The sequence below is a fragment of the Anomalospiza imberbis genome, unplaced genomic scaffold (genome assembly GCF_031753505.1).
Source record: "Anomalospiza imberbis isolate Cuckoo-Finch-1a 21T00152 unplaced genomic scaffold, ASM3175350v1 scaffold_547, whole genome shotgun sequence".
Taxonomy (NCBI): Eukaryota; Metazoa; Chordata; class Aves; order Passeriformes; family Viduidae; genus Anomalospiza; species Anomalospiza imberbis.
The window spans coordinates 25899-38847 of record NW_027100159.1 but is presented as its reverse complement, the minus strand read 5'-3'; positions in this window follow the sequence as shown (position 1 = coordinate 38847).

Genomic DNA, 12949 nt, shown 5'->3' with positions numbered 1-12949 from the left:
GCTGCTTTGTTTTTCGCAGTCAGTCAATTGCACACTAGTCAAGCTGAGCCAGGCTCTTCAGCTTTGCTGCTTTTGAGCATCTGTGCTCCACTTATGCTGTGTGACATCTCTGGAGGTTGTTTGCCTCGCCCAGGCTGGAAAGTGCCCGCTAGTACCTAGAGCTGGGCAGGAGAGGGCAGAGAGCACTTCCATCTGACAGCAGGTTGCAGATTGCCTCGGAAAGAGCCGTGTCCTTGGAATGTGCAGCAAATCCTCTTTCTTTGCAAACCGCGGTTAGTGTGCAGTGCAGGTACGCTCTCCCCTTGCCAAATGGAGTGGGAAAGCTTTTCGCTAAGCTAGAGATGACTAGAGAAGCAGAAGCGCGGCTCCGGAGCTATCCGGAGGAAAGTGCCGCTTCCCGGCGTCTTTCGGCTTGAAGCGGCGCTCCGGAGTGCTCCGCTGCCGCTCTACTGAGCTGTGCGCGAATTAGCCGCTTCTTCGCCTCCGAGAAGCAGAGATCGCGGTTGCTTGGAAGAGGCGAAGAACGAAGCCGCAAAGAAGCGGGCTTGTGTGCCAAGCCTTCCGACTGCTGGAGGACGGTGGCTGCCGCTCTCCTGCCTCTTGAATTCACTCTCGGCAAGCAAATGGAAAGCGTTCCAGGACAACTTGCCTGGGTTTTGACTTGGTCCTGATGCGTCCCACCTTGGCAAGTCTTGCTCGTCGCCAGAGGCTCCGAGATGCACAGAAGACGGTGGCAGCTGCTGAAAAGAAGGGCAGCAGTGAGTTTGTCGACAAGCAAGAACATAGGCAGCTGAGTGTGCTTGGGAAGGAGCAGCTGCCTGGTTTTGGCAATTGCCTTCACAGCGCCCAGAAGCCCGGTGCTCTGCTGCTTTGTTTTTCGCAGTCAGTCAATTGCACACTAGTGAAGCTGAGCCAGGCTCTTCAGCTTTGCTGCTTTTGAGCATCTGTGCTCCACTTAGGCTCTGTGACATCTCTGGAGGTTGTTTGCCTCGGCCAGGCTGGAAAGCGCCCGCTAGTACCTAGAGCTGGGCAGGAGAGGGCAGAGAGCACTTCCATCTGACAGCAAGTTGCAGATTGCCTCGGAAAGAGCCGTGTCCTTGGAATGTGCATCAAATCCTCTTTCTTTGCAAACCGCGGTTAGTGTGCAGTGCAGGTACGCTCTCCCCTTGCCAAATGGAGTGGGAAAGCTTTTCGCTAAGCTAGAGATGACTAGAGAAGCAGAAGCGCGGCTCCGGAGCTATCCGGAGGAAAGTGCCGCTTCCCGGCGTCTTTCGGCTTGAAGCGGCGCTCTGGAGCGCTCCGCTGGCGCTCTACTGAGCTGTGCGCGAATTAGCCGCTTCTTCGCCTCCGAGAAGCAGAGATCGCGGTTGCTTGGAAGAGGCGAAGAACGAAGCCGCAAAGAAGCGGGCTTGTGTGCCAAGCCTTCCGACTGCTGGAGGACGGTGGCTGCCGCTCTCCTGCCTGTTGAATTCACTCTCGGCAAGCGAATGGAAAGCGTTCCAGGACAACTTGCCTGGGTTTTGACTTGGTCCTGATGCGTCCCACCTTGGCAAGTCTTGCTCGTCGCCAGAGGCTCCGAGATGCACAGAAGACGGTGGCAGCTGCTGAAAAGAAGGGCAGCGGTGAGTTTGTCGACAAGCAAGAACATAGGCAGCTGAGTGTGCTTGGGAAGGAGCAGCTGCCTGGTTTTGGCAATTGCCTTCACAGCGCCCAGAAGCCCGGTGCTCTGCTGCTTTGTTTTTCGCAGTCAGTCAATTGCACACTAGTGAAGCTGAGCCAGGCTCTTCAGCTTTGCTGCTTTTGAGCATCTGTGCTCCACTTATGCTGTGTGACATCGCTGGAGGTTGTTTGCCTCGGCCAGGCTGGAAAGTGCCCGCTAGTACCTAGAGCTGGGCAGGAGAGGGCAGAGAGCACTTCCATCTGACAGCAGGTTGCAGATTGCCTCGGAAAGAGCCGTGTCCTTGGAATGTGCAGCAAATCCTCTTTCTTTGCAAACCGCGGTTAGTGTGCAGTGCAGGTACGCTCTCCCCTTGCCAAATGGAGTGGGAAAGCTTTTCGCTAAGCTAGAGATGACTAGAGAAGCAGAAGCGCGGCTCCGGAGCTATCCGGAGGAAAGTGCCGCTTCCCGGCGTCTTTCGGCTTGAAGCGGCGCTCCGGAGCGCTCCGCTGGCGCTCTACTGAGCTGTGCGCGAATTAGCCGCTTCTTCGCCTCCAAGAAGCAGAGATTGTGGTTGCTTGGAAGAGGCGAAGAACGAAGCCGCAAAGAAGCGGGCTTGTGTGCCAAGCCTTCCGACTGCTGGAGGACGGTGGCTGCCGCTCTCCTGCCTCTTGAATTCACTCTCGGCAAGCAAATGGAAAGCGTTCCAGGACAACTTGCCTGGGTTTTGACTTGGTCCTGATGCCTCCCACCTTGGCAAGTCTTGCTCGTCGCCAGAGGCTCCGAGATGCACAGAACACGGTGGCAGCTGCTGAAAAGAAGGGCAGCAGTGAGTTTGTCGACAAGCAAGAACATAGGCAGCTGAGTGTGCTTGGGAAGGAGCAGCTGCCTGGTTTTGGCAATTGCCTTCACAGCGCCCAGAAGCCCGGTGCTGTGCTGCTTTGTTTTTCGCAGTCAGTCAATTGCACACTAGTGAAGCTGAGCCAGGCTCTTCAGCTTTGCTGCTTTTGAGCATCTGTGCTCCACTTATGCTCTTTGACATCTCTGGAGGTTGTTTGCCTCGGCCAGGCTGGAAAGTGCCCGCTAGTACCTAGAGCTGGGCAGGAGAGGGCAGAGAGCACTTCCATCTGACAGCAGGTTGCAGATTGCCTCGGAAAGAGCCGTGTCCTTGGAATGTGCAGCAAATCCTCTTTCTTTGCAAACTGCGGTTAGTGTGCAGTGCAGGTACGCTCTCCCCTTGCCAAATGGAGTGGGAAAGCTTTTCGCTAAGCTAGAGATAACTAGAGAAGCAGAAGCGCGGCTCCGGAGCTATCCGGAGGAAAGTGCCGCTTCCCGGCGTCTTTCGGCTTGAAGAGGCGCTCCGGAGCGCTCCGCTGGCGCTCTGCTGAGCTGTGCGCGAATTAGCCGCTTCTGCGCCTCCGAGAAGCAGAGATCGCGGTTGCTTGGAAGAGGCGAAGAACGAAGCCGCAAAGAAGCGGGCTTGTGTGCGAAGCCTTCCGACTGCCGGAGGACGGTGGCTGCCGCTCTCCTGCCTCTTGAATTCACTCTCGGCAAGCGAATGGAAAGCGTTCCAGGACAACTTGCCTGGGTTTTGACTTGGTCCTGATGCCTCCCACCTTGGCAAGTCTTGCTCGTCGCCAGAGGCTCCGAGATGCACAGAAGACGGTGGCAGCTGCTGAAAAGAAGGGCAGCGGTGAGTTTGTCGACAAGCAAGAACAGAGGCAGCTGCCTGTGCTTGGGAAGGAGCAGCTGCCTGGTTTTGGCAATTGCCTTCACAGCGCCCAGAAGCCCGGTGCTCTGCTGCTTTGTTTTTCACAGTCAGTCAATTGCACACTAGTGAAGCTGAGCCAGGCTCTTCAGCTTTGCTGCTTTTGAGCATCTGTGCTCCACTTAGGCTCTGTGACATCTCTGGAGGTTGTTTGCCTCGGCCAGGCTGGAAAGTGCCCGCTAGTACCTAGAGCTGGGCAGGAGAGGGCAGAGAGCACTTCCATCTGACAGCAGGTTGCAGATTGCCTCGGAAAGAGCCGTGTCCTTGGAATGTGCAGCAAATCCTCTTTCTTTGCAAACCGCGGTTAGTGTGCAGTGCAGGTACGCTCTCCCCTTGCCAAATGGAGTGGGAAAGCTTTTCGCTAAGCTAGAGATGACTAGAGAAGCAGAAGCGCGGCTCCGGAGCTATCCGGAGGAAAGTGCCGCTTCCCGGCGTCTTTCGGCTTGAAGAGGCGCTCCGGAGTGCTCCGCTGGCGCTCTGCTGAGCTGTGCGCGAATTAGCCGCTTCTGCGCCTCCGAGAAGCAGAGATCGCGGTTGCTTGGAAGAGGCGAAGAACGAAGCCGCAAAGAAGCGGGCTTGTGTGCCAAGCCTTCCGACTGCTGGAGGACGGTGGCTGCCGCTCTCCTGCCTCTTGAATTCACTCTCGGCAAGCGAATGGAAAGCGTTCCAGGACAACTTGCCTGGGTTTTGACTTGGTCCTGATGCCTCCCACCTTGGCAAGTCTTGCTCGTCGCCAGAGGCTCCGAGATGCACCGAAGACGGTGGCAGCTGCTGAAAAGAAGGGCAGCGGTGAGTTTGTCGACAAGCAAGAACATAGGCAGCTGCCTGTGCTTGGGAAGGAGCAGCTGCCTGGTTTTGGCAATTGCCTTCACAGCGCCCAGAAGCCCGGTGCTCTGCTGCTTTGTTTTTCGCAGTCAGTCAATTGCACACTAGTGAAGCTGAGCCAGGCTCTTCAGCTTTGCTGCTTTTGAGCATCTGTGCTCCACTTAGGCTCTGTGACATCTCTCGAGGTTGTTTGCCCCGGCCAGGCTGGCAAGTGCCCGCTAGTACCTAGAGCTGGGCAGGAGAGGGCAGAGAGCACTTCCATCTGACAGCAGGTTGCAGATTGCCTCGGAAAGAGCCGTGTCCTTGGAATGTGCAGCAAATCCTCTTTCTTTGCAAACCGCGGTTAGTGTGCAGTGTAGGTACACTCTCCCCCTTGCCAAATGGAGTGGGAAAGCTTTTCGCTAAGCTAGAGATGACTAGAGAAGCAGAAGCGCGGCTCCGGAGCTATCCGGAGGAAAGTGCCTCTTCCCGGCGTCTTTCGGCTCTAAGAGGCGCTCCGGAGCGCTCCGCTGGCGCTCTGCTGAGCTGTGCGCGAATTAGCCGCTTCTGCGCCTCCGAGAAGCAGAGATCGCGGTTGCTTGGAAGAGGCGAAGAACGAAGCCGCAAAGAAGCGGGCTTGTGTGCGAAGCCTTCCGACTGCTGGAGGACGGTGGCTGCCGCTCTCCTGCCTCTTGAATTCACTCTCGGCAAGCGAATGGAAAGCGTTCCAGGACAACTTGCCTGGGTTTTGACTTGGTCCTGATGCGTCCCACCTTGGCAAGTCTTGCTCGTCGCCAGAGGCTCCGAGATGCACAGAAGACGGTGGCAGCTGCTGAAAAGAAGGGCAGCAGTGAGTTTGTCGACAAGCAAGAACATAGGCAGCTGAGTGTGCTTGGGAAGGAGCAGCTGCCTGGTTTTGGCAATTGCCTTCACAGCGCCCAGAAGCCCGGTGCTCTGCTGCTTTGTTTTTCGCAGTCAGTCAATTGCACACTAGTGAAGCTGAGCCAGGCTCTTCAGCTTTGCTGCTTTTGAGCATCTGTGCTCCACTTATGCTCTGTGACATCTCTGGAGGTTGTTTGCCTCGCCCAGGCTGGAAAGTGCCCGCTAGTACCTAGAGCTGGGCAGGAGAGGGCAGAGAGCACTTCCATCTGACAGCAAGTTGCAGATTGCCTCGGAAAGAGCCGTGTCCTTGGAATGTGCAGCAAATCCTCTTTCTTTGCAAACCGCGGTTAGTGTGCAGTGCAGGTACGCTCTCCCCTTGCCAAATGGAGTGGGAAAGCTTTTCGCTAAGCTAGAGATGACTAGAGAAGCAGAAGCGCGGCTCCGGAGCTATCCGGAGGAAAGTGCCGCTTCCCGGCGTCTTTCGGCTTGAAGCGGCGCTCCGGAGCGCTCCGCTGGCGCTCTACTGAGCTGTGCGCGAATTAGCCGCTTCTTCGCCTCCGAGAAGCAGAGATCGCGGTTGCTTGGAAGAGGCGAAGAACGAAGCCGCAAAGAAGCGGGCTTGTGTGCCAAGCCTTCCGACTGCTGGAGGACGGTGGCTGCCGCTCTCCTGCCTGTTGAATTCACTCTCGGCAAGCGAATGGAAAGCGTTCCAGGACAACTTGCCTGGGTTTTGACTTGGTCCTGATGCGTCCCACCTTGGCAAGTCTTGCTCGTCGCCAGAGGCTCCGAGATGCACAGAAGACGGTGGCAGCTGCTGAAAAGAAGGGCAGCGGTGAGTTTGTCGACAAGCAAGAACATAGGCAGCTGCCTGTGCTTGGGAAGGAGCAGCTGCCTGGTTTTGGCAATTGCCTTCACAGCGCCCAGAAGCCCGGTGCTCTGCTGCTTTGTTTTTCGCAGTCAGTCAATTGCACACTAGTGAAGCTGAGCCAGGCTCTTCAGCTTTGCTGCTTTTGAGCATCTGTGCTCCACTTATGCTGTGTGACATCGCTGGAGGTTGTTTGCCTCGGCCAGGCTGGAAAGTGCCCGCTAGTACCTAGAGCTGGGCAGGAGAGGGCAGAGAGCACTTCCATCTGACAGCAGGTTGCAGATTGCCTCGGAAAGAGCCGTGTCCTTGGAATGTGCAGCAAATCCTCTTTCTTTGCAAACCGCGGTTAGTGTGCAGTGCAGGTACGCTCTCCCCTTGCCAAATGGAGTGGGAAAGCTTTTCGCTAAGCTAGAGATGACTAGAGAAGCAGAAGCGCGGCTCCGGAGCTATCCGGAGGAAAGTGCCGCTTCCCGGCGTCTTTCGGCTTGAAGCGGCGCTCCGGAGCGCTCCGCTGCCGCTCTACTGAGCTGTGCGCGAATTAGCCGCTTCTTCGCCTCCGAGAAGCAGAGATCGCGGTTGCTTGGAAGAGGCGAAGAACGAAGCCGCAAAGAAGCGGGCTTGTGTGCGAAGCCTTCCGACTGCCGGAGGACGGTGGCTGCCGCTCTCCTGCCTCTTGAATTCACTCTCGGCAAGCGAATGGAAAGCGTTCCAGGACAACTTGCCTGGGTTTTGACTTGGTCCTGATGCGTCCCACCTTGGCAAGTCTTGCTCGTCGCCAGAGGCTCCGAGATGCACAGAAGACGGTGGCAGCTGCTGAAAAGAAGGGCAGCGGTGAGTTTGTCGACAAGCAAGAACATAGGCAGCTGCCTGTGCTTGGGAAGGAGCAGCTGCCTGGTTTTGGCAATTGCCTTCACAGCGCCCAGAAGCCCGGTGCTCTGCTGCTTTGTTTTTCGCAGTCAGTCAATTGCACACTAGTGAAGCTGAGCCAGGCTCTTCAGCTTTGCTGCTTTTGAGCATCTGTGCTCCACTTAGGCTCTGTGACATCTCTGGAGGTTGTTTGCCTCGGCCAGGCTGGAAAGTGCCCGCTAGTAGCTAGAGCTGGGCAGGAGAGGGCAGAGAGCACTTCCATCTGACAGCAGGTTGCAGATTGCCTCGGAAAGAGCCGTGTCCTTGGAATGTGCAGCAAATCCTCTTTCTTTGCAAACCGCGGTTAGTGTGCAGTGTAGGTACACTCTCCCCTTGCCAAATGGAGTGGGAAAGCTTTTCGCTAAGCTAGAGATGACTAGAGAAGCAGAAGCGCGGCTCCGGAGCTATCCGGAGGAAAGTGCCTCTTCCCGGCGTCTTTCGGCTTGAAGAGGCGCTCCGGAGCGCTCCGCTGGCGCTCTGCTGAGCTGTGCGCGAATTAGCCGCTTCTGCGCCTCCGAGAAGCAGAGATCGCGGTTGCTTGGAAGAGGCGAAGAACGAAGCCGCAAAGAAGCGGGCTTGTGTGCGAAGCCTTCCGACTGCCGGAGGACGGTGGCTGCCGCTCTCCTGCCTGTTGAATTCACTCTCGGCAAGCGAATGGAAAGCGTTCCAGGACAACTTGCCTGGGTTTTGACTTGGTCCTGATGCGTCCCACCTTGGCAAGTCTTGCTCGTCGCCAGAGGCTCCGAGATGCACAGAAGACGGTGGCAGCTGCTGAAAAGAAGGGCAGCGGTGAGTTTGTCGACAAGCAAGAACATAGGCAGCTGCCTGTGCTTGGGAAGGAGCAGCTGCCTGGTTTTGGCAATTGCCTTCACAGCGCCCAGAAGCCCGGTGCTCTGCTGCTTTGTTTTTCGCAGTCAGTCAATTGCACACTAGTGAAGTTGAGCCAGGCTCTTCAGCTTTGCTGCTTTTGAGCATCTGTGCTCCACTTAGGCTCTGTGACATCTCTGGAGGTTGTTTGCCTCGGCCAGGCTGGAAAGTGCCCGCTAGTACCTAGAGCTGGGCAGGAGAGGGCAGAGAGCACTTCCAGCTGACAGCAGGTTGCAGATTGCCTCGGAAAGAGCCGTGTCCTTGGAATGTGCAGCAAATCCTCTTTCTTTGCAAACCGCGGTTAGTGTGCAGTGTAGGTACACTCTCCCCTTGCCAAATGGAGTGGGAAAGCTTTTCGCTAAGCTAGAGATGACTAGAGAAGCAGAAGCGCGGCTCCGGAGCTATCCGGAGGAAAGTGCCGCTTCCCGGCGTCTTTCGGCTTGAAGAGGCGCTCCGGAGTGCTCCGCTGGCGCTCTGCTGAGCTGTGCGCGAATTAGCCGCTTCTGCGCCTCCGAGAAGCAGAGATCGCGGTTGCTTGGAAGAGGCGAAGAACGAAGCCGCAAAGAAGCGGGCTTGTGTGCCAAGCCTTCCGACTGCCGGAGGACGGTGGCTGCCGCTCTCCTGCCTCTTGAATTCACTCTCGGCAAGCGAATGGAAAGCGTTCCAGGACAACTTGCCTGGGTTTTGACTTGGTCCTGATGCCTCCCACCTTGGCAAGTCTTGCTCGTCGCCAGAGGCTCCGAGATGCACAGAAGACGGTGGCAGCTGCTGAAAAGAAGGGCAGCGGTGAGTTTGTCGACAAGCAAGAACATAGGCAGCTGCCTGTGCTTGGGAAGGAGCAGCTGCCTGGTTTTGGCAATTGCCTTCACAGCGCCCAGAAGCCCGGTGCTCTGCTGCTTTGTTTTTCGCAGTCAGTCAATTGCACACTAGTGAAGCTGAGCCAGGCTCTTCAGCTTTGCTGCTTTTTGAGCATCTGTGCTCCACTTAGGCTCTGTGACATCGCTGGAGGTTGTTTGCCTCGGCCAGGCTGGAAAGTGCCCGCTAGTACCTAGAGCTGGGCAGGAGAGGGCAGAGAGCACTTCCATCTGACAGCAGGTTGCAGATTGCCTCGGAAAGAGCCGTGTCCTTGGAATGTGCAGCAAATCCTCTTTCTTTGCAAACCGCGGTTAGTGTGCAGTGCAGGTACGCTCTCCCCTTGCCAACTGGAGTGGGAAAGCTTTTCGCTAAGCTAGAGATGACTAGAGAAGCAGAAGCGCGGCTCCGGAGCTATCCGGAGGAAAGTGCCGCTTCCCGGCGTCTTTCGGCTTGAAGAGGCGCTCCGGAGTGCTCCGCTGGCGCTCTACTGAGCTGTGCGCGAATTAGCCGCTTCTTCGCCTCCGAGAAGCAGAGATCGCGGTTGCTTGGAAGAGGCGAAGAACGAAGCCGCAAAGAAGCGGGCTTGTGTGCCAAGCCTTCCGACTGCTGGAGGACGGTGGCGACCGCTCTCCTGCCTGTTGAATTCACTCTCGGCAAGCGAATGGAAAGCGTTCCAGGACAACTTGCCTGGGTTTTGACTTGGTCCTGATGCGTCCCACCTTGGCAAGTCTTGCTCGTCGCCAGAGGCTCCTAGATGCACAGAAGACGGTGGCAGCTGCTGAAAAGAAGGGCAGCGGTGAGTTTGTCGACAAGCAAGAACATAGGCAGCTGCCTGTGCTTGGGAAGGAGCAGCTGCCTGGTTTTGGCAATTGCCTTCACAGCGCCCAGAAGCCCGGTGCTGTGCTGCTTTGTTTTTCGCAGTCAGTCAATTGCACACTAGTGAAGCTGAGCCAGGCTCTTCAGCTTTGCTGCTTTTGAGCATCTGTGCTCCACTTATGCTGTGTGACATCGCTGGAGGTTGTTTGCCTCGGCCAGGCTGGAAAGTGCCCGCTAGTACCTAGAGCTGGGCAGGAGAGGGCAGAGAGCACTTCCATCTGACAGCAGGTTGCAGATTGCCTCGGAAAGAGCCGTGTCCTTGGAATGTGCAGCAAATCCTCTTTCTTTGCAAACCGCGGTTAGTGTGCAGTGCAGGTACGCTCTCCCCTTGCCAAATGGAGTGGGAAAGCTTTTCGCTAAGCTAGAGATGACTAGAGAAGCAGAAGCGCGGCTCCGGAGCTATCCGGAGGAAAGTGCCGCTTCCCGGCGTCTTTCGGCTTGAAGCGGCGCTCCGGAGCGCTGCGCTGCCGCTCTACTGAGCTGTGCGCGAATTAGCCGCTTCTTCGCCTCCGAGAAGCAGAGATCGCGGTTGCTTGGAAGAGGCGAAGAACGAAGCCGCAAAGAAGCGGGCTTGTGTGCGAAGCCTTCAGACTGCCGGAGGACGGTGGCTGCCGCTCTCCTGCCTGTTGAATTCACTCTCGGCAAGCGAATGGAAAGCGTTCCAGGACAACTTGCCTGGGTTTTGACTTGGTCCTGATGCCTCCCACCTTGGCAAGTCTTGCTCGTCGCCAGAGGCTCCGAGATGCACAGAAGACGGTGGCAGCTGCTGAAAAGAAGGGCAGCGGTGAGTTTGTCGACAAGCAAGAACATAGGCAGCTGCCTGTGCTTGGGAAGGAGCAGCTGCCTGGTTTTGGCAATTGCCTTCACAGCGCCCAGAAGCCCGGTGCTGTGCTGCTTTGTTTTTCGCAGTCAGTCAATTGCACACTAGTGAAGCTGAGCCAGGCTCTTCAGCTTTGCTGCTTTTGAGCATCTGTGCTCCACTTAGGCTCTGTGACATCGCTGGAGGTTGTTTGCCTCGGCCAGGCTGGAAAGTGCCCGCTAGTACCTAGAGCTGGGCAGGAGAGGGCAGAGAGCACTTCCATCTGACAGCAGGTTGCAGATTGCCTCGGAAAGAGCCGTGTCCTTGGAATGTGCAGCAAATCCTCTTTCTTTGCAAACCGCGGTTAGTGTGCAGTGCAGGTACGCTCTCCCCTTGCCAAATGGAGTGGGAAAGCTTTTCGCTAAGCTAGAGATGACTAGAGAAGCAGAAGCGCGGCTCCGGAGCTATCCGGAGGAAAGTGCCGCTTCCCGGCGTCTTTCGGCTTGAAGCGGCGCTCCGGAGCGCTCCGCTGCCGCTCTACTGAGCTGTGCGCGAATTAGCCGCTTCTTCGCCTCCGAGAAGCAGAGATCGCGGTTGCTTGGAAGAGGCGAAGAACGAAGCCGCAAAGAAGCGGGCTTGTGTGCCAAGCCTTCCGACTGCTGGAGGACGGTGGCTGCCGCTCTCCTGCCTCTTGAATTCACTCTCGGCAAGCGAATGGAAAGCGTTCCAGGACAACTTGCCTGGGTTTTGACTTGGTCCTGATGCGTCCCACCTTGGCAAGTCTTGCTCGTCGCCAGAGGCTCCGAGATGCACAGAAGACGGTGGCAGCTGCTGAAAAGAAGGGCAGCAGTGAGTTTGTCGACAAGCAAGAACATAGGCAGCTGAGTGTGCTTGGGAAAGAGCAGCTGCCTGGTTTTGGCAATTGCCTTCACAGCGCCCAGAAGCCCGGTGCTCTGCTGCTTTGTTTTTCGCAGTCAGTCAATTGCACACTAGTGAAGCTGAGCCAGGCTCTTCAGCTTTGCTGCTTTTGACCATCTGTGCTCCACTTATGCTCTTTGACATCTCTGGAGGTTGTTTGCCTCGGCCAGGCTGGAAAGTGCCCGCTAGTACCTAGAGCTGGGCAGGAGAGGGCAGAGAGCACTTCCATCTGACAGCAGGTTGCAGATTGCCTCGGAAAGAGCCGTGTCCTTGGAATGTGCAGCAAATCCTCTTTCTTTGCAAACCGCGGTTAGTGTGCAGTGCAGGTACGCTCTCCCCTTGCCAAATGGAGTGGGAAAGATTTTCGCTAAGCTAGAGATGACTAGAAAAGCAGAAGCGCGGCTCCGGAGCTATCCGGAGGAAAGTGCCGCTTCCCGGCATCTTTCGGCTTGAAGCGGCGCTCCGGAGCGCTCCGCTGGCGCTCTACTGAGCTGTGCGCGAATTAGCCGCTTCTTCGCCTCCGAGAAGCAGAGATCGCGGTTGCTTGGAAGAGGCGAAGAACGAAGCCGCAAAGAAGCGGGCTTGTGTGCCAAGCCTTCAGACTGCCGGAGGACGGTGGCTGCCGCTCTCCTGCCTCTTGAATTCACTCTCGGCAAGCGAATGGAAAGCGTTCCAGGACAACTTGCCTGGGTTTTGACTTGGTCCTGATGCGTCCCACCTTGGCAAGTCTTGCTCGTCGCCAGAGGCTCCGAGATGCACAGAAGACGGTGGCAGCTGCTGAAAAGAAGGGCAGCGGTGAGTTTGTCGACAAGCAAGAACATAGGCAGCTGCCTGTGCTTGGGAAGGAGCAGCTGCCTGGTTTTGGCAATTGCCTTCACAGCGCCCAGAAGCCCGGTGCTCTGCTGCTTTGTTTTTCGCAGTCAGTCAATTGCACACTAGTCAAGCTGAGCCAGGCTCTTCAGCTTTGCTGCTTTTGAGCATCTGTGCTCCACTTATGCTCTTTGACATCTCTGGAGGTTGTTTGCCTCGGCCAGGCTGGAAAGTGCCCGCTAGTACCTAGAGCTGGGCAGGAGAGGGCAGAGAGCACTTCCATCTGACAGCAGGTTGCAGATTGCCTCGGAAAGAGCCGTGTCCTTGGAATGTGCAGCAAATCCTCTTTCTTTGCAAACCGCGGTTAGTGTGCAGTGCAGGTACGCTCTCCCCTTGCCAAATGGAGTGGGAAAGCTTTTCGCTAAGCTAGAGATGACTAGAGAAGCAGAAGCGCGGCTCCGGAGCTATCCGGAGGAAAGTGCCGCTTCCCGGCGTCTTTCGGCTTGAAGAGGCGCTCCGGAGTGCTCCGCTGGCGCTCTGCTGAGCTGTGCGCGAATTAGCCGCTTCTGCGCCTCCGAGAAGCAGAGATCGCGGTTGCTTGGAAGAGGCGAAGAACGAAGCCGCAAAGAAGCGGGCTTGTGTGCGAAGCCTTCCGACTGCCGGAGGACGGTGGCTGCCGCTCTCCTGCCTGTTGAATTCACTCTCGGCAAGCGAATGGAAAGCGTTCCAGGACAACTTGCCTGGGTTTTGACTTGGTCCTGATGCGTCCCACCTTGGCAAGTCTTGCTCGTCGCCAGAGGCTCCGAGATGCACAGAAGACGGTGGCAGCTGCTGAAAAGAAGGGCAGCGGTGAGTTTGTCGACAAGCAAGAACATAGGCAGCTGCCTGTGCTTGGGAAGGAGCAGCTGCCTGGTTTTGGCAATTGCCTTCACAGCGCCCAGA